Source organism: Phalacrocorax aristotelis, chromosome 5 (assembly GCF_949628215.1).
Source record: "Phalacrocorax aristotelis chromosome 5, bGulAri2.1, whole genome shotgun sequence".
Lineage (NCBI taxonomy): Eukaryota > Metazoa > Chordata > Aves > Suliformes > Phalacrocoracidae > Phalacrocorax > Phalacrocorax aristotelis.
In genome coordinates this window covers 1237710-1257066 of record NC_134280.1, presented here as the reverse complement: position 1 = coordinate 1257066, position 19357 = coordinate 1237710, and the positions used below count along the sequence as shown (strand labels likewise).

General features: G+C 46.7%; 1 long non-coding RNA gene across 1 annotated transcript in view; it reads right to left on the bottom strand.

Moving 5' to 3' along the window:
- Positions 1-19111, bottom strand: part of LOC142057027 (uncharacterized) — a 93528-nt gene extending 74417 nt beyond the window's left edge. Inside the window, exon 1 of the long non-coding RNA XR_012660521.1 lies at positions 18978-19111. This is a non-coding gene — a long non-coding RNA (uncharacterized LOC142057027). The remainder of the gene's footprint in view (positions 1-18977) is intronic.
- Positions 19112-19357: the final 246 nt, after the last annotated feature.

Genomic DNA, 19357 nt, shown 5'->3' with positions numbered 1-19357 from the left:
TCATTTTCATTAACTAATAAACCAAGGAAAACAATTTAAGTATCTGAATGTCATTTTTCAAATGAAAATAAACTGTAAACATTTGAATAACATCACAGCAGGGATAATATACCTAAGGAAACCTATTGAAATATGCTAGTGAATTCATCCTCTTTTATCACATTAAAACTGCAATTGACTGTAAACCTCCTACCACTCTCCGCTGAGACTTTAATTGTAAAGATTCCTGTTACATATCATATTAGAATTTAGTTAAAATTGTAGAACACATTATTTCCAATCAGACAGCCAACCATCACTCACAAAGATTTTTAAAAAGGTGATTAATAATTCATCTCAGATAAGGAAAAGATCTATATTTATACCATCTTCTCAGCCACCATAAACTACCTGACAATTGTTCAGTAATGATGCCCAGTAAATTCTTTAAAATGGTAATTTGTCATTCTGTCACTTCATTTGTGACCTAAAATTCCTCACTTGAGGCATCATCAAATAAATTAATCACTTTCCAGGATCCATTTCTCTGTTCTGCACGTTATTATGCCCAGGCTCTCTTGTGTTTCTCTTCATTTACATATATTTAATGGCTCAGCAGTGGTTCACTATGGCACATAACGCACACATCTCATTACAGGTGAAATATTCTAACTGCCACTATCACTGGGAAAGAAAATAACTCTCCCAATTTAATTTTCCTGATGTAACAAAACCATGATTCTTCACTATGAAATGTTGATGCCATCCATCAGTCACAATCAATAAAATCATCATAGAAGTACGCCTTCTTTAGCATCATTCCTTCATACTGGTATTATTTGAGGGAGGTAATTAAACTCATAATATGTAATGAATGTAAATGAAGAAAAAACCCTCATGTTCTCCCTCTAACTCCGCTTATTTTACTGCTTTGATTTAAAGTATTTTTACATCTCACAATCTATGAAATACACAAAGCCCTGAAGGAAAGGCATCAGAAGTACAGTAAGCATCAATCAATACATATAATGACTAATTAAAAAGGAACATATTTTAACATTAAAAACCACCAAATGCTGTTATTTATAGATTTTTCACTTAAAATGATGCATTCCCCCTGGACTAATATATTTGCTGTCTTTCTGAAATATAGATTGCAATACGTAGGTTTAGATACTGTTCCTTGTACGCGTCAGAAAAACCCGAAGTGATTTTAGGGGTACCTGGTCCACCACAACCATTTAAAAAACACACACACACGCACAAAATATTCTCACACTAGAGAGAAAGTCTTAATAATTTTGGTCTCTCATATATGTGCCTGTGCTCATATAAGTCAAGAAAGAAAACAGCCTCTTCAAAATGATAACTTTTAAAGAAGTCCACAAAAAAAAAAAAAAGGGGTTTAGAGCAATATGTTTTTCCATAAAGAGCAAAAAGAGATCGTCTCCCTTGTAAATATTCACAGGACTTTGCTTACATTTAAAAAGCATGATGAATAACGCTTCTCCTGTGAGAAGGAAGCCCAAAAGGCACCGACAGTGCCCAGTCCTCGGAGCCCTCTGGCCACCAGCCCGCCGCTCCGCTGGCCCCCGACCCCCCATGGCTGGTGGTCACCCGCACCCCCAGGGCACCAGGGGTCCCCGGGACACGTGCAGTGCCTGGGGCATCCTCCACAAGGCGAGTTTCTAGAGGATGAGAAACAATCCCTGGCTTCTGCTCAAAATAATTCACTGCAGGTATTATTTCAGCATCGCGCGCATCGGATTCCTCACAACGAGCACGAGGATAACGGGGCAGCGCCGGAGAGCGTGGCTGATGTGGCCTGGCTGGGCGGCTGACAAACCGCCCACCACGCTGCACCCAGCTACCCAGCTCGTGGCGATCGTGCTGTTTTTAATAGGCGCTTACTTCCAAGCAACGCGCCTCTTTGCCCCCGCGCCGCCAGGTTTGAGGGACGCTGTTGATCCAGCCCACGCGCAACGTGCGCCCAAGTTTCAACGGCCAGTACCAAAGGGAAAAAGCTGGTGGCCTCGGGATTACCTGTGCGCCACCCTCCCTCGGGGGTCAGCTTTACACGGCGGGGAGAGCTTAAAACGGGCTTGCACAGGAGGTGGTGAAACACGTATGCCGGGAAGTGAAGTTCATAGCGAGGTTGAGATAGAAATTGGAAAAAAAATGCACAACAGGAAAAAAATAGTATTTTTAATAACTATTCATTCACAGCTCTGCATGCAACTTCTGTGCCACAGAAAAGATCAGGAGGCACAGGGGGCTTTGTTTTGGTTTTAATTGTTATTATTTTTATTTTCAAAGCAATTTTCCATCAGGAGGGTATGTCCAAAGGGGTGGGCTACCCACCCTGGGGCAAATGCGAAAAGGCTCCATCCTCACCCAGGGCAGCCCTTGTTGGGGCAGCCTTTGGAGGCACAGCAAGTCACGAATCATCTACAGTCTTTACAAAATTCAGGACTTCAAAAACACTAATTAGCCAGTATTTCCCATTTGCCTTTTCTTAAATTTTCCTCCGCGGAGTTTTGCGGCAGACAAGCAGCCCAGCTGCCGTTTCTTCCTCCGTGTCCCAGTTCAGCCGAGCCCCGGTCTGAGACAATTAGTGCAATTAGTGCCCAGCGCACCCTTCCCCAGGCACGGCAGCCTCTCTGCAGGCGCTCGGGGAGACGGGAGCGGAGGGGAGGCAATTGTCTCCCATCAATAACGCTGTTCTAGCACAGCCGGTCAGGGGCTCTGTGCGCTTCAGCATTTTCCTTCTGAGCTGTGTCCAGTAAATATACGAGCACGGCACCACCTCTGCGCCCCTGGCCAGAGCGGGCGGAGGGGAGCGACGGCTGCTGCTGCCCCTCCGCGCTGCCGAGGTGAGCGGGGGAGAAGGGAGGGACCCACAACAAAACACAAAGCATTAAAACCCATTTAACACACAGCTGTATTTACCAGGCGATCAAAGGTAAATTAAAAAAAAAAATGCCAGTTGTCTATTTCTTGGCACTTCTTTGCTAACAGAGATAATGAATAGAGCGAGTCGTTCTCATTAACCCCTCGGTGCTGGGACTTGCTGACTTCTGCCGCGCCTGCGCCAGGGAGAAAAACGCTCTATGAGCGCATTACCAAGAAAGGGAAATTTCTTCTGGGTAATTGCATTCTGCCGCCATGCAACGACCTCACAGCTATCAGCTCATGCAGGCTCTTACGTTACTCACATATGTACATATACACAAACCCACACACATTTGCTGTCCCCGTCTCCCGAGCTGTTTTGCTGCGGTTGTTGAGCTGTCATGTTTCCCTCCGGAGGTGGTTGTAGTTCTGTTCAAGGTGAAGCAAACTCTCGTTGTAGGTTCCTTCTACAGAGGTTACACAACTGCATTTACAGAGCATGTTCAAACTCGGTAGGAGCACGATATAACACAGGACCCGAGCTTATGGCACAAATTACACCCAATGAAAACTGACCGTGCCGTGGCCGTGCTCTCTTGACCTACCTGCAGACTAGCTCAGAGAAGATGATCTACCCATGCCCGCACAGAGCTCAGATTCTCCAAGACTGGACTGAAAGCCTCAAAATAAACACACACCTGCTTTTTGGTATTTCTGTACCCATAGAGAAGTGCTGCTCCCAGCACAGGAAACCCAAAGTTAGATGATCCTACACATGGAAGAACACAACCTCTTGATGGACAGGTCCATAGCTTTGACCTGACAGACACCAGACCTGGCTCAGGCACCACCAACTACCCCTTCTCCACACACGCAGAGCTTTGTGGGGAATTTATGTTGCCACTCACACCCTGGCTAACTTAACTACTGCTATACCTACACAGTGCTTGAACGTGCCATATAGGCCCACCATCATACCATACCAGGGACAGGGAAGAGAATCACAGAACTATTTAGGTTGGAAAAGACCTCTACGATCATCAAGTCCAACTGTTAACCCAGCACTGCCAAGTCCACCACCACACCATAGAATTGTTAAGGTTGGAAAAGACCTCTAGGATCATCAAGCCCAGCCATGAGCCCAACACTGCCATGTCTCCTAAACCATGGCCTGAAGTGCCACATCTACACATTTTTTTGAACACCCCCGGTGACGGTGACTCCCCCACCTCCCTGGGCAGCCTGTGCCAGGGCCTGACCGCTCTGGCAGGGAAGACGTTTCCCCTCATCTCCAACCTAAACCTCCCCTGACGCAGCTTGAGGCCGTTTCCTCTCGCCCTGTCACTGGTGACCTGGGAGCAGAGACCGACCCCCCCCTCACTCCAGCCCCTCTCAGGCAGCTGCAGAGAGCGAGAAGGGCTCCCCTCAGCCCCCTCTTCTCCAGGCTAAACCCCCCCAGCTCCCTCAGCCACCCCCCAGCACACTTGTGCTCCAGACCCTGCCCCAGCCCCGCTGCCCTTCTCTGGACACGCTCCAGCCCCTCCAGGGCCTGCTTGTCCCGAGGGGCCCAAACCTGAGCCCAGCACTCGAGGTGGGGCCTCACCTCAAGGGGTTCAAGGGGGATTTCAGGTCAAAACTCCTATTAACCATGTAAATACAAACTTCCACATCAGATTCCAACTTGGATACATCTACTTTATTTTGGAAGGAAATTTCAACATCATATGAGTGGTAATTATTGACCTTTGAAGTCGAGTGCTCAAAATGCAAGGGTTCAAAACTCGATGCTACAAGTGAAAGTTTGGCTTAAAACCTCACTTCCTTTTTCGGTCTGCAGGCTAGGTTGATTTACCACAGAAATATATTCCAAGGACTTATTTTAATAAGAGTTTCTATGAAGTTTGCCACATACAAGCTCAGTCCTATTCTAAAATCACTATTTATTCAACTACTCAAAACCAGCATTCTAGATCATATTTCCCATTCATTGGCCATTTATTGACATAATGTGTCATTTTGAGTTATTTGTAACCTAATAGTTATGACTAGTTGAGAAGAATTAGCACGTCCTTGGTAATGTTCTCCCTGTTACCTGTATCTGGCATTTCCTCAACTCGCCCGTGCACCGAGGCCACCAAACTACCTACAGGAGGCTGTTGGTTCTCATTTTGTCTATTTAATTTCATGCAGCATTCAAACATTTATGATCATCATGATGTCTAGAAATTTTAGTCCCACTGAAGTAAACAGCAGAACTCCCATTGATTTCCACAGGACCAAGACTTCACTGTTACAGTAATTTCCAGTGACAGAAAAGAGGAAATATTACATCAATGTATTTCTGTTTTTCTCCTTTTTTCCAATAACTGCTTTCACTGTCACTTGTATGTGAGGCCCATGAGATATAACAGAACTAGCAAGGTTCTCTTCACAGCCATTATAATACTTGCACATAATACGTCTTGTGAGAGGGCTATGATTCATTTTTACTACTCATTAGGTGGCTTTGCTGGTATGCTATGAATATTGTAGTTTATGCATGAAAAGTCTGCTACCTGCAATATTTGTAATTCTTAAATTCTTTAATAACTACTTAGATACCTAACAGATGCAGGAGTGCACGTCAGGGTGAATATCTTGTGAAACAGGACCATTATTGCATTCAATCTGGCAACCCTGGTCTCATACTTATGATGTAAATGAGATTGGTACCAATTAGGAGAGACATGTTTTAATACGGTTACTTAGTTCTCTACAGTCCCCTGGAATTACACCAGTTTTCTGTTTCGAAGTTTTTTTTCTGATAATTTTGTATCTATTTTTTTTATAAGTGTTTGCCTGATGAGAACTTCAAAAGGGCTGAACATGAAACCAACCTGATACAAGAAAGAATAATACTGCCTGCTAGTGCTAGTGAGGACATAAAGCTGACAGTCTAACAGGGTCCTGGTCACCCTACTGTGCTTATCATAACATTTGCATAGCGAGGACACATACAAGGTTAAGGGCAATTTAAAAAAAGGAAAAAATTGGTCTTAATACAAATTTGCCTTGGTATCTTGGGGTTTAATGACAACTGGCTATTCACAAGATGTTCCACGCTAATAAAGAATTTACAATTTTCTACAGCTTGAATTGCAGGTTGTAGGTCTTGGAGATGAAACCTGCTCCTTAGTGCAATGGTTTCACTGCTGTGGTTACACTAACTTCACCATCAAAATAACTTCAGCTCAATCTTGAATGCTCTTTTATGGGTTGTATTGGAGCATTTTGCAACTCTGGAGTCTAGACTGTGAACTTTTGTAGGTGAAAATAAAGAGGTGTCCATTTCATCAAATGGAAAAGGATTGCAAATTTGCCATGGAAGGCATGGTCATGGTCCACATCTCAGGCGGACAGCTTTGGCATTCTTACCAGGTGGGAAAAGCACCCTCGTCGGGGCTGCCACCACTGCCCCACCACCCACAGGTTATTTGAAACCCCTGGATAGTGAGCCCGGTAACAAAAACCGGGCAATGCTCTTCAAAAGCAGCTCCAACACTTCCTTTGACCTAACAACAATACCAACACCTTATCTCAGCCAACAAGGTAAGGGGCAAGCCTCAACCTTGCCCCAGCACCAGTAAAACCATCTGACTGCACCCTGGAGGTCTGAGGAAGAGAGGGCACATCAACAGCACAGCAGCCTCTGACCTGCCCAGCAGCTCCATGTGGGTCACGACGCAGAAGCTCGGCCGGGCAGAGCCACACAGCCCCGCACGCAGCACGGTGGCCAGAGATGACCCAGCGCGAACGCTGAACGCAGGCTCCATCATCAGCGGTAGCAAGTTCCAGCCTTGGACAAGGAGGTCACCAGGTATAACACTGAAAAAGGAGCAACTAGTGCTGCTGGTATTGCCTCATATGCCCTTTTTCATGTCTGTTTTTCAGGCGTAGCCTGCATTGCCAAATGTTCACTCATCAGTCTGGCAGACTTTTCAGGTTTCTTCCCCTTTTTAGAATGAAGTCTCGGGAAGGCGAAGCTAAAAAATCACCCACCAACAGAAACTAGGTGAAAACAAAGTCTAAAGTAAATTTACCATATTAAAACACAGGGACTCTTGAGGTTTTTTAATTTAAAGGGCCCAGCTCCAACATTCAGAGTTGGACTTTGACAGGGGAGAAGGAGACCAGCCCAAGGGCAGACCTGTCTGCCGTTGCTGGAAACATCCCTCCCAGGCTTTGCTCACCAGGTCCTTGAGCTCAGAGACCTGCAGAAAACTCTCTGAGCATTTCTGGCTGTGCAGGCAGAGAACACGGGCAGCGCTCAGCCCCACTTCTCTGGGGCAGCGAGCCTCCCCAGCCGCTCTCCGACGGCTTGCCCCAACAGCTGCCCTTGGGCTGCCACGCACCATCGCAGCTGCAACAGCTAACGTGAGCCCACGGCCCGTAGCTTTTGCCACGGCACCTTCCAGCATGGTCGTGTCAAATGCTTTTGCTGCGCTTGTGTCAAAGACAAGCATAGGCTTTGCTTTGCTGTTTCTATGGGCAGAGGCTTCACCGCCAGGAACCCCATCAGCTCCCAGCAGTCCACTGCTGCTCACTGAAGGTTTCTGATAAACCACCAGCAAAATACACACCTTATGCCTGTCAGGGCAGAGGGGGTGGCTCTGCAGGCCACGTAACAGTCAACAGCGTTGACAAAAAATGCCGGGATTGGTACGGCTTTCAGCCTACCTGGAAAACAAACCCATTAAATGCAAAAAAGCTTTAAAGTGGATTAAGACCCTACCGGCAATCAGCCCCGGACTTCTCTAACTTCCCAGGGCCTACCGCAGCAACCTGGGCGCTGCTGTAACAAAATCTCCCCCGCAGAAAATGATGTATGCGGTTAGCTCGTGCGCATAACTGTCTGTCTCGGGACTGCGATCCATACATCTGCAAGTACATTAGGAGCTGACACCTTCTAAAACGCTGGCAGCATCAACATCTAATCGATATGCATGTTCACCAGCAAAGCTGACTAGTACATCTGTTCTGTGAAAAAACATACATTCTGCCTCTAGTACAATCACTGTAATTAAAAATTAACATGCATTAATTGTTGGAGCTGATGTAAACAGCTGATGTTCCACTTAGCCCTGTCTTCTGTACATATCATTAGGCAAAGCCAAATATTGTTAAGTAAACAGGCAACACTTACAAAAAGAAATAGAAAACTAATTCCAACTAAATAGATTGACAACACGGTGCAAGTCATATTAAAACAGTTGAGATAATTATTAGGCTACTGGACTAACAGAGAGAAAATCATAGAAGACATATTTAATTGTTTGAATCTCATTTCAGTAAATGTATTTAGGCACAGTGTGAAATATAATTTAACTTGAATGTGTGTGAGGTTTTTTCCCCCAGAAGCAGGATGTGCAATATGCTGTTGAAATAAAAATATAAGTTGGAGTTTGATATGCAGGTAAAACAAATAACTTCTCAAATACAGCAATCTCAACCAACTGCTTCAGTATCCGATAATCTCAAGAGAAATTCAGGTTGGTTATGCAATGCTAAAGGTTTTTTCTTCCTCAGATACATCTGCAAAACTCCCGCCAATACCAGTGGGAGCTACATGCAGACACCAAGAGAAGAACATACTCCTGAGGAGTTACAGCCTACTTTTTATCATTGTTATTTAAATGTCATAGCAAAATAATGTCTCCAATTTGTATACAAAAAAAAAGGCAAATAAAACCCCAGCAAATCTGCTCAGCACTACACATCCAGAGTCGCTGCTTCAGATCACAGTGGTATCACTGCAGATTGCCTGGGGGGTGTCAGCTGCCGGTACCCTGAGGCTGCTCGCCCCGCTGCCGAGCGCGGCAGTGCTGGGTGCCTCCACTGTCAATCTCAGTACTTCTCTCTCAAACTAATGGAAAGCTGAAGTTTAAAGGACACTGCCAGGTAAGGGAAGGGAAGGGAACTCTGCAAACAGAGCGGCAGCGACCAGACGATTGCCTCCACACTTCATCACTCCCGTATTTTAAGAGCCACATGCACTACGTTAGGGGTGAAATTGGCCATGCAAAGGGAGGCCCGTGCCCGAGACCCCCCGCTGGGGCAGGCTGGGTGCCCACAGTGGGCACCCACGGGAGACACTGCAACCACAGTCTTCTGCAGAGAGAAAGTCCCCTGGGTGCAGCCACAAGGGCACGTGAACCCAGGAACCGCCACACGCCCCTACAGCGACACACCGCATTCAGGGGCTTGAGAGTAAGTGTGAATTACTTAGTGGCTCATGTCATTTAAATGAGTCAGACGTTAGTGAAATTTAGATTTGGGATGAAAGATGAAAATTTGTTTGTCTTTTAAAAAAAAAAAAAAATCAACTTCAAGTTGGAATACAAGGCTTTTTTTTTTTAAATAGACGAGATAAATTTTGCTTGTTGATTATTACTGAGGGATCCCGCGAATCTACTCCAATACCATATAATAGAATCATAGAATCGTTAAGGCTGGAAAAGACCCTTAAGATCGAGTCCAACCACTAACCTGTCACTGCCAAGGCCACCACTAAACCATATCCTCAAGCACCACGTCTGCCCTTCTTTTAAATACCTCCAGGGATGGAGACTCCACCACCTCCCTGGGCAGCCTGTGACAACATTTGACAGCCCTTTTGGTGAAGAAGTTTTTCCTAATGTCCAACCTAAACTTTCCCTGGCGCAGCCTGAGACTATTTCCTCTCATCCTAGTGTGTTTCCACATACTTCCTGCCATAAGTTTTCCTCTACCACATCCATGAAGCCAGTGCTGGGCTGGAACCCACAGCAACATGACTTCTGTCTCATCCCCCACTTCCATATCCACGAGGCCTGAGCTCTGCTCTTTTGGGTAGTTCCAAAACCCACAATCATCCTCTTTTTTTTGCTGAGAGTTATTTGAAACATAAAAGTAAAGGGAAGCAAGGTGACAACTGTGCCTTATCTCACTGCTGCACGCTGGGCTTGGAGAATGAGTTGAGAATAGGCAGACACCTCCTGCTGCTGAGCCCTCGGCTGCCCAAAGAGCCCCTTGGGCTACACAACGCTAACCAGGGCGCTGCATGAAGCCACACCATCTCCCCCTTCCCCACAATCTCACCTTTGAACGGAGAAGACTCAAGAAAGAAGGGCCTGGTCGCTACAGCGATAGGAAAACCGTAATTACGGACTAAAAACTAAACTCAGCAGCATAAGCCACACGCCTTGGTTTTATCCATCCATGCTAGGAACTTTGGAGAACTCACTGGAGAATTCTGTAAAGGTTTAGTAGTTAACTATAGGGAAAGCACACGGGGAAAACATGCCTCATGGACAATTTCTCTGCAACTGCAATCGGTTGCACCATTCTTGAAAGTCTTGAAGGCAAAAGAGAGTGCTGTCCCTCCCATTAGCAGTACGCAGCCACAAACAATGTACATTTTAAAAAGTTGGAACCTACTCTGTATGAGCATTCTCATCAAAACGCTACAAAACAGAGAAGAGGATTTTGATGTTTCCATGCTGTATTTTAGCTTTGCTGTGGTTTTGTTGGTGTATTAACCTTTGACTTACTAACGACGATAAGACATTTCAGTGCTTGAGGACCTTCCCATCACAGACATTCATTTTTAACCAAATACCTCCGGTTTGCCATTGTTTGAAGTCCCGCCACACCTCACGGAGGAAGTTGCCGCCTGACTCCCTGCCCTGAAACCCCTTAAAGGTTCACAGCACTGCTCAGCTGTTTCATAACAATATCAGGCTCATGATGAACCAAATGAGTTCTGATTTGTGCTATTTAATGTCCTAATGGCTTGACTAGTTAGGTAGATAATTACACAGTATGATTTATCCAACCCATTTATAAATATTTATAATAATGGATAGATTAACCTTTGGGATTTCTACCCTGCAATCCCTTTGGTGGAAGAGAGATCTCTCCACTGCAGCGGCGAGTGCCGTTGCCTGTGAGCGAGCACTTGTGCAGGCGGAGGGTCAGCTCAGCCCGTGGGGAGCAGCGGCCGGCCCCCAAAGCCGAGTGGGTCCTGACCAGCACCCACTGACCCCATCTCACATCTTCCTCCCGCCCAACCAGCTCTGCTGGGAGAGAAGTGCATCTCTGGCATTATTTCCCCGATTAAATACAACTGGAAATGAAAAATCACAAGAGATCAGGAATGTCAGGCTTCGCTGCCACCAACACCCAAACAACCTATAATGCAGAAGAAAATCACTGCGTTCCCAGACCTCCAGAAACACTCATTGTTGAGATGGAAGTTTGGGTCCGTTGAAAAATTCACTTGGACGAGTTTGCTCACCCTGCCGGGAACGCGGCCCGAGGGGTGGGAAGAGGCGAGCGGTCACTCAGAAGCAGACGGGGGACCCGTGCGTGACGGTGAGTCACGGCAGCCCCCGCCACCCCGAGCGGGCACAAGCGGCGCATTGTCGGCAGCGGCGGGCGCCGCGAGCCGGCCCCGGGACGGGAACGCCAACGCCTTGCTTGGCGGTGACAAAGGGTCAGTGTTTGCTGCCGCCGGGGCCGCGCGCGGGAGCCACGGCCGGAGGAAGGGGCGCGACCCGCGAAGAACACGGCGTTCGTCCGCGGAGAGCAAACAGCGGCTCCGGGGACGGGCAGCACCTGGTGCCAGCGTGCTGCGGGCGCTGTTCAGAGAAAGTGGTGCTTTCGGGAAAACTGCTGCTCCAGATTTGGAGTTCTGCTCCAAATCCACGGCTTTATTTTTTATTTTTTATTTTAAAAGCCATCCTAATATGGAAAAAAGAGTCAGATCTAGCACTTTCCATCTGACAGAACGGCTTCTTAGGACTAGCAAAAATATGCTAAATACACATTAGATAAAAACAAAGAACAGAATTTGGTCTTCCATAGTAATTATCTTTTTGGATTTTTTTTGTCTTTGTTGGAGCAGATCCAAGCCTATGCCTATCACATTTCTGAATTTTGATATAGTATAAGTTTTCCAAATTACAGGGTTTGTATCCCAGCAGTGCAAGAAGAAAAGACACTCTAGTCCTTGGCCACCGTTAGTGAAAGTCAATGGAAATGAGACACAAGCCTTTGTGTGCGCTTCAGAAGAGTCTTCCTGACAACATTAAAATTCTGTAAAACTGACTATTACTGTATCCTGTAATTTCTAATATTTTGCAACATCTCTTTGCTTAGGAAGAGCGTCGCTATGTTTAGATTTTAGCTTATTAGGATTATGTATAAACAAAACTATTCTGGCAACAAAATGAAAATCCATGGGAACAATTACAAAGAAACAAATACTCAGAACTTTTATTTCTAGAGTTTCACTAAAAGCAGAACCATTTTTATTCGCTGAGATCGAGCTGCAGCACTTCGCTTTCCTACTGCATGCTTAAACAGACATCTGTTGTGGAACCATTAGAGAGTCAAAAAGAGAACAGAACCCAAACCTGAACAGCTTAAAGATTTTTTTTCTTTCTTTACCAGATTACTAGAAAAAATTGACAGAACAAATTTTGGGCTTAGGGTCTCATATTTTCCCCGTGTAAATTATTACACCTATTAAAAAACCTGAACAACTATTTGCAAAATGTATCTGTACCCAAGACCAGCTCCACTTCCGTGCAACAGTATGAAAACACATCCCTTTCCACAGGAGGCAAATCCCTACTTCAGTTTCTATGATGTCTCTGTTTGGAATCAGCGCTGGGCGCGTCCGCAGGGACCACGGCGGCCGCTCCCGTGCCCCCCTGCTTTCACACACCTCCGCTGGTTGCCGACATCTGCGTCGGGCCAGAGCCGGGAAAGGCAGAAGAGGAAAACCAGAAACGTACGGAGTGGCCAGGAATAAAAGTGAGGGGAGAAAAGGGAAGGCGGGATGAGCCTGAGAGAATACAGGCTGCTTGTGAGAATCAATCAGGGGATCAGATTATAACACTTTTGGGTCTTTTACAGGGTGGTAAGGGGTGGGCACTACAGAAACCGCGAGGATAGCTAAGCTGCTGTGGAAAGAAGAGAACGTCCGAGAAAACATCTACTTAAAGAAATTCCTGCTAGCAAGAGCGGGATTACAGCAAACGCTCCATGTTTGGGCAACACTTCAGTTTACAAACAAAGCCAGCAATACATTGTAGGGTTTGTGTGTGTGTGACAAACAGTGACTTATTAATGTGTCAATGCATTGTTCTATTTTCAAAAGTTGTGTTGGAGCGGGGAGCTCGGACCACAGGGAGCGGAGCCGCCTGCAGAGGTCAGCCAGCATCCCCTCCTGGAGGGGTGGTCCCGAGAAAGGTCAAGGGTTGCAAGTCAGCGCTGTCACGCTTTATTCCCACCTCTGCTGCCTGAGGCAAATACCTAAACGGAAGCGTTTGGAAGTTTTAATTATCCCTAAATTTGCTCCATCCCATTATCCCATAATGCTCCACCCCACGTGAAGGCACAGGTAGAAATTATTTCCTAAAGACCATACCCCTAGAGTTCCTAAGAGACAAAACCCCTCTAGAATTAATCTGTCTGGATACTGAGAGTGAAATAATTAATAGCAAAAAAACACCCCCCAAAAAAAAAAAATCCCAGACTTTCCCTTCTGAGCTTCCTGCGTAGATATATGTATATTTACATATTTATTTTACAGTTCAACCCCCCCCAATGAGCGATGCAGGGGCAGCCCTGCCCAGTTTCTACCCCCCAGCGCCAGCCCTGACCCCCGCCCCACCGCTGACAAGGGGTGCCGCGCCTGCAAGGTTTGCAGGGTGGTGACAGGCGTGGGGCTGCTCGTAGATATGGATTTATCACAATATTAAGGCGTGTGGCATCGGGTCCGTACGGCTTTTTTAGAAGAATTTGTTTGCACAGCTGTTTGTGGCGAGTTGCGTCCCCCTCGTTTCACCTAGGCTCTGGTCCACGCAGTATTTCGTTCCGAAGTCAGAGCGTCCTGCCAAAGCCAGGGTGCCCACGTGACGCGAGCTGCGATGCAACTCATTTATGATCTCAATGTAACTTTCTTTGTGGAACCGTTCCAAACGCTGAGAGCGGTGCTAAGAAGAAACAGTAGACAAAACCTGCCTCCAACAACTCAAAACCCCCCTTCCCAGCAGGCACACAAGTTCACACTAGTCAGACTGTATAGATTAGCGACGAAGCGAAGGGACCTACTTAGAAATGGACACACATGTCGTAGCACAATTTGGCACGAGCGTTTGATGCAAAGCGAGCTTTCATAGTGCGGAACTGTATTTTTTTTTCTCCTCCTGCTACTCCTGTCTCTGCCCACTGGCAGTTTTGACATGCATCATAATTTTGCAGTCTGCTCGTGATGTTGGAATCTGGTCAGGGAGCGTACAGGGATCCTAAATCAGTCGCCGGGATTTGTGCTGCGGTGAGAGCGCGCAGGAACCTCGAGGCTTGGCACCGCTGATGAGACACTGCTTATACACCAAAGACGGGCTCAGCCCCGGGGGAGAGGAGAGATACAAACGAGCTGCTGGAGACCTCCTCCAGCTGTGCCGCACATTTGCGGGGACAGAATCGCACTTTACTGTGAATCTCGGCTTCCTTTGTGCCCGGGTTGCTTTAGGCAATAATGCATCCAGCCGGCTGGGGAGCCCCGGGGACAGCAGAGCCTCACTTGGAGGGGAGGGAGCGAACATGGAGCACATTAACATAAAACTGCCGATAGCCTGGCTCAGGACAGCCGTGTACCAAGGAGAGAGCATCAGCTGTGCCGCTGGTCAGGTCCAAAACCACACCCTTACACCTTCCCCATCAAAGCACACGAGCATCCTGAACAGCAAACCCGATGGGTTACAAAGGAGCAAGATTTACTGCTCACACACAGACAATATATTCCCCCTGTAGCCAATATACTGAAGAAAAATCTACAGAATGGGGGGAAAAAAAAGAAAACAACTGTTAACTGAAGGAATCCACCTCTCCAAAATTTCACCATGGGCTTCCACTGAAAGACCGGGTAGCCCTCACAAACGGGCTGGGGGCTGCTGCCCCTCCCCACCCCCTCCCCCTGTGCCTCGCAAGGTGTTGGCCATGATGCAGTAACCCAGCTCCAGGTGAGGACGCGGCAGTGCCCGCAGTCGCTGCCTCTGCTTGGGAGAGCATCCCCGATGTCCCCGGGGCGGCGGACACGTCAGGGAGACACGGATGCATCCTAACCATCGCAGGCGCGACGCCTGCCGCGGTGCTTTCTGCACTGGAGAGCCCCCACTTGCTCTCCATGGAAAGGAGAGAGGAGCACAGGGTCTGAGAGAGGCTTACGGCCTTTTAAAAGTAAATATATCCTTGAAAAGGTAATAGCCTCCAATGTGACTATATTCTCCGATAAAGCATTAAATGAAACACGCCATTCCCAGTACAAATAATTGCCTTTGTTTTCATCATTTTGTCTAGTGCATCACAGGAGGCTGTAGAACAGTGTGAGTTTTTCTGATCTATAATCAGACAGTTCATAAAAATCCTAATGGAAATGAAGATTTTGCTATTTGGAGTGGTCAAATTTCCATTTTCAAACACATCACATTTTAAAACCCAGGTTGGCATTTTGGTTTGCTGAGAGTTTTAGGATAATAGCAAATTACACAGAAAATCTACCAATTCTTTGTCAAGTGAACTATGCAAAAAGGAACCATTAGTTCATAGTTCATCTGTGAGATGGGAAGACATCCTGAATAATAATTTTTAGAGACTATGAAGGGCATTTATTCACAAATAACGCTCACATCTACAGAATTAAGACTGCCCCTGCTGTCTATAAAACCACTCTGCCTAGATTTCACTAAAGGTATGGTGAAATAAATTTCCTTTCCTCACCAAAAGGACAGGGGAGTCTAACCACCCCACGTAAGATTGGCTCACGCATGCGACATCCATCCTATGCAAGAGTGGTTTATGCCATGCAACACCACGATGGAGAACACCAAGGAAGCTGGGAAGACAGTGGCTCAGCATCCCTTTGCAGTCCCGGGGGGAGCAAGCGGAGACCCCTCAAACGGCGGCATTAGCGATCCCAGCCCACCTAAGGAACAAGAGCCTCTTCCACCCACTCATCCTGCCTGTGTCATAAGCGAGCGGCTCACGATTGCTCTCAAGACACAGCTTTTGCACAGGTTTCCTTTCTTACTGTCCTAGCAAAGCAGTAGGTAAGTATTTCTCCTTCTGCTGAGATTAAAAATCAAAAAACCAAAGCAAACAAGAAAATAAAACACGCAAAGAACCCAAAACGCCCAAATTCCCCCCATACACCGCTCAAAGTCAACAGAAAGTGTTCTTCTACTCTGTGCAAAAGTTAAACTCTGTAGCATCGAGGAGACTCCCAAACCAGAGCTTTAGGCCCTGTTATTTAGAAAATGAAAACTCTACCTAGAGCAGACTATGAAGAAAAGGTATAAAAGACTGGTTAACTAAATGAATCTACTCTTTATTTCCCCCCCTAATAACAGTGCCCTGAGGCATAACCCATACAGAAAATTGTCTGCGACTCGCGCTTTGAAGCGAGCACGGGAAAGGAGTCCTGCTGGGAATTTGCTGCATTTGTTACAGCGCTGGGACATACTCATCTGTAAATATATTTATTTTGGCTTTTGGGATCTTAAATAATCTGAAATGCAACGTTTGTTAGAAGCCTGGGCTAGGTGTATTCCTGCAACACACAGGCTGGAAATGCTACTAACACTTTCCTGCAAGTTTGTTGTAAAATACGAGAACACATTCATTATCTTCAGTTCATAGTTTCTGGTCCAATGACATATTCGGAGCGCACTAGGAATTTGCCTGGTTTTTCCATTTGTTTGCTTTTAATTCCGAGGGAAATTCACCATTCTCAGCGATCATTTTGCTGCGGACCCCATCTAGAGCAGCGGATTTCCGCAAAGGATTTCCAGCCCGAACCAGCAGCCCCATCCCCCGGTGCCCTGGCACCACGGGGATGCTGCGACGGGCGCCGTGCCGAACACGGGGCAGAGCGTGAGAGCCATCAGCAGAGGCTGCTGAAACACCAACTTACGCATTCGGCTACGACTCTCAAAAATTAAAGTCACAGAGTGTAAACCCAGTGTATTAACACACACAGACCAAAAAATAAATTGGTTTTTTTTTTTTTTTCCTGGCCCCTCTCTCCTTAGACTGGGCAGCCCACGATACCCCTTGATGGTAAAAATCAGACACCGATGCTCCCAGTGTTACTGGGTTTGCGATGCAGGTGAGGTTCCACATACTAATGCTGGAGACAAGATATTTCTAGATTTTTAGCTAAAAATACAGAATCTAGTTACAGGGACACTTCCCCCCGCAGTGTGACCTGCAAGGAAAAAGGTGAACACAGAGCTGGTTCAGAGCTTACCCTGGAAGCAGATATTTTATGCTACCCTAATAAATGAGCTTCCTTTCTGAGTTTTACAGCCAAATCTTGAAAGACAAAAACCATTTTCATGGGCAGCCTGAACTTTCCCTTAGTTTCTGTGTCATCCAACAGACTCGGAAAGTCCCAGCCATGGCCCATCTCAAGGACTTTACCCTAAGAGACAAACCGAGAGGTCCCTAAGGAGCATCCAATAAACACACAAATTATCCAGAATATTGTTAAGGCAGCATCAGTTCAGTTTGGGCCTAAAATATATCACGGGAAATAGAACATGTAAGGTTTTTCTCAAGCCCATTTGGCCACTAAGAGTTTCAGAGAATCTCAGGCTCTACCGAAAGAGGTCCAGATTTTCCCTCTCCTTGTCCCCAGTTTAACATTTTAGTAACCAACAGCAACAATTCTCAAAAGATGAAGAAACAGAGGCATATTACAGCATTTCCCCGGGACAGCAGAGTCCCTGAGCCCAGCCCCACCAGCTCTGTCTGGGCCTCGGCAGCCTTTGGCTGTTGCACAAGAAACAGAAAGTAAATCCAAATAGAAACAAACGTGACGCTAATTTACTCCCCATCAGAGCCAAGTGAAACGCAAGATACCAGCGGCCGCAGCGATTCTCAAAAACAGTCCATAACAGAAAAAATATGCTTTAAATATTTGTCTTGGTTGTTGCTTTTAAAGAAAAAACAAATAATTTACAAGCATTCCATGGCAAAATAACGTGGTTTTTTTTTTCCTACTTCCCCTCACCAAGAGCTTACCTAAACACTCTTGTCCCCAGGACTCCACTAGAACACGTTACGTTGCATTTCTGAGGGTTGGGTTGCTCCGACCCTGCCAGCTAGCAAAGGAAATCATGCAGGGCCTTCTTCCCTACAGGCACCCTTCTTCTGCTGCTGCTGCTGCTGCTGCTGCTCCTCCTCCTCCTCCCACCCAGGTGGCCACACCAAGCCCAGGAGGAGGGTGATTGCCATTACCACCATCTGTGGACATACACGATCAGCTTTGGTGGGGTTCAGCTGAAGCCCCAGCTGCTGTCTCCAAGAGCGATGTGCCTGGGTTGCCTGCAAACCAGCCTGGTAGGAACGAGGCGCTGGAAAAATAAGAGGCTGTAAAAGCCCTTAAAAGCCTCCCAAACTGTGACCCGCTTCAGGAATCACAAGGAGATCAATACAGCTTTGCGGACGAAAGCTTACTGCTCGGCTGTTGATCAGTGGGTTTCAAAAAATTTCCAGTCTCGCGCCACCTTAAAGTTTTCAAACCAACATGGTTTTGCGCACTTTAAATAAATGTTTGAAATTACGAAAAATTATCTTAATTGTTTGTTTTCAATGACCAATCCCTAAAAAGTGCAAGTTTCAGAAAAATTTTGTTATTCCAATCAAAAAGAAGGGACGCTACCTGCCTAAACACACCTGCGCCCTCTCTGAAGTGGGGACGCTGACTGTTGCGTTATCCAGGTCAGCCCTACCCTTAACTCCAGGTGCCTGAAAGGACTCGGCACCACCCGCTCCACGTCCTGCCGCTTCTTTAGGGACCATATTTCTTCTTAAATCTTCTTGTTTCCCAGCAGAGACACCGTGCAATAGATTGCAGGATGGTACGTGCCGCGGTCTTGCCTGCGGCAGGGCACAGCAAGGACCGTGGCGAGGCGGTGCCCCCGAGCCACCCCCTCCCACCACTGCTCCGAGGCAGCAGCCCAGCCCGGGCCCCTCGGGCGAAACCACGGCTCCCCCGGCTGAGGTTGTGCGTTTACCTCGCTCGGTGCAGGGGAGCGAACTACGTCGCTTTGCCAGTACGGGCAGAAATACTCCTGGGAGGTCGAGCTGGTGCTTTAGGCCCCCTTTTCCAGCCAGAGCCCCGGGGAAGTTAATGTATCTTGGCTGTGAGTTTTCCTCGGGAAGCAGGCGCTGGATTTCCCGTCCCACCCAGCAATCGGCTCAGGTTACTTATAGCCTCATTGTAAAAATCAAGTGTCTTACTGTATTTTTGCCAGCAGAGCCTTCTCATTTATCCCCCGTATTAAAGATTCAGCTGCCGTGCATTAAATGAACCCTTTTCACTGGCAGGTGCTTGCCGGTTTTTAGGCTTTAAATGGTACCATTACTATCATTTATAAGGATAACATCACAATTA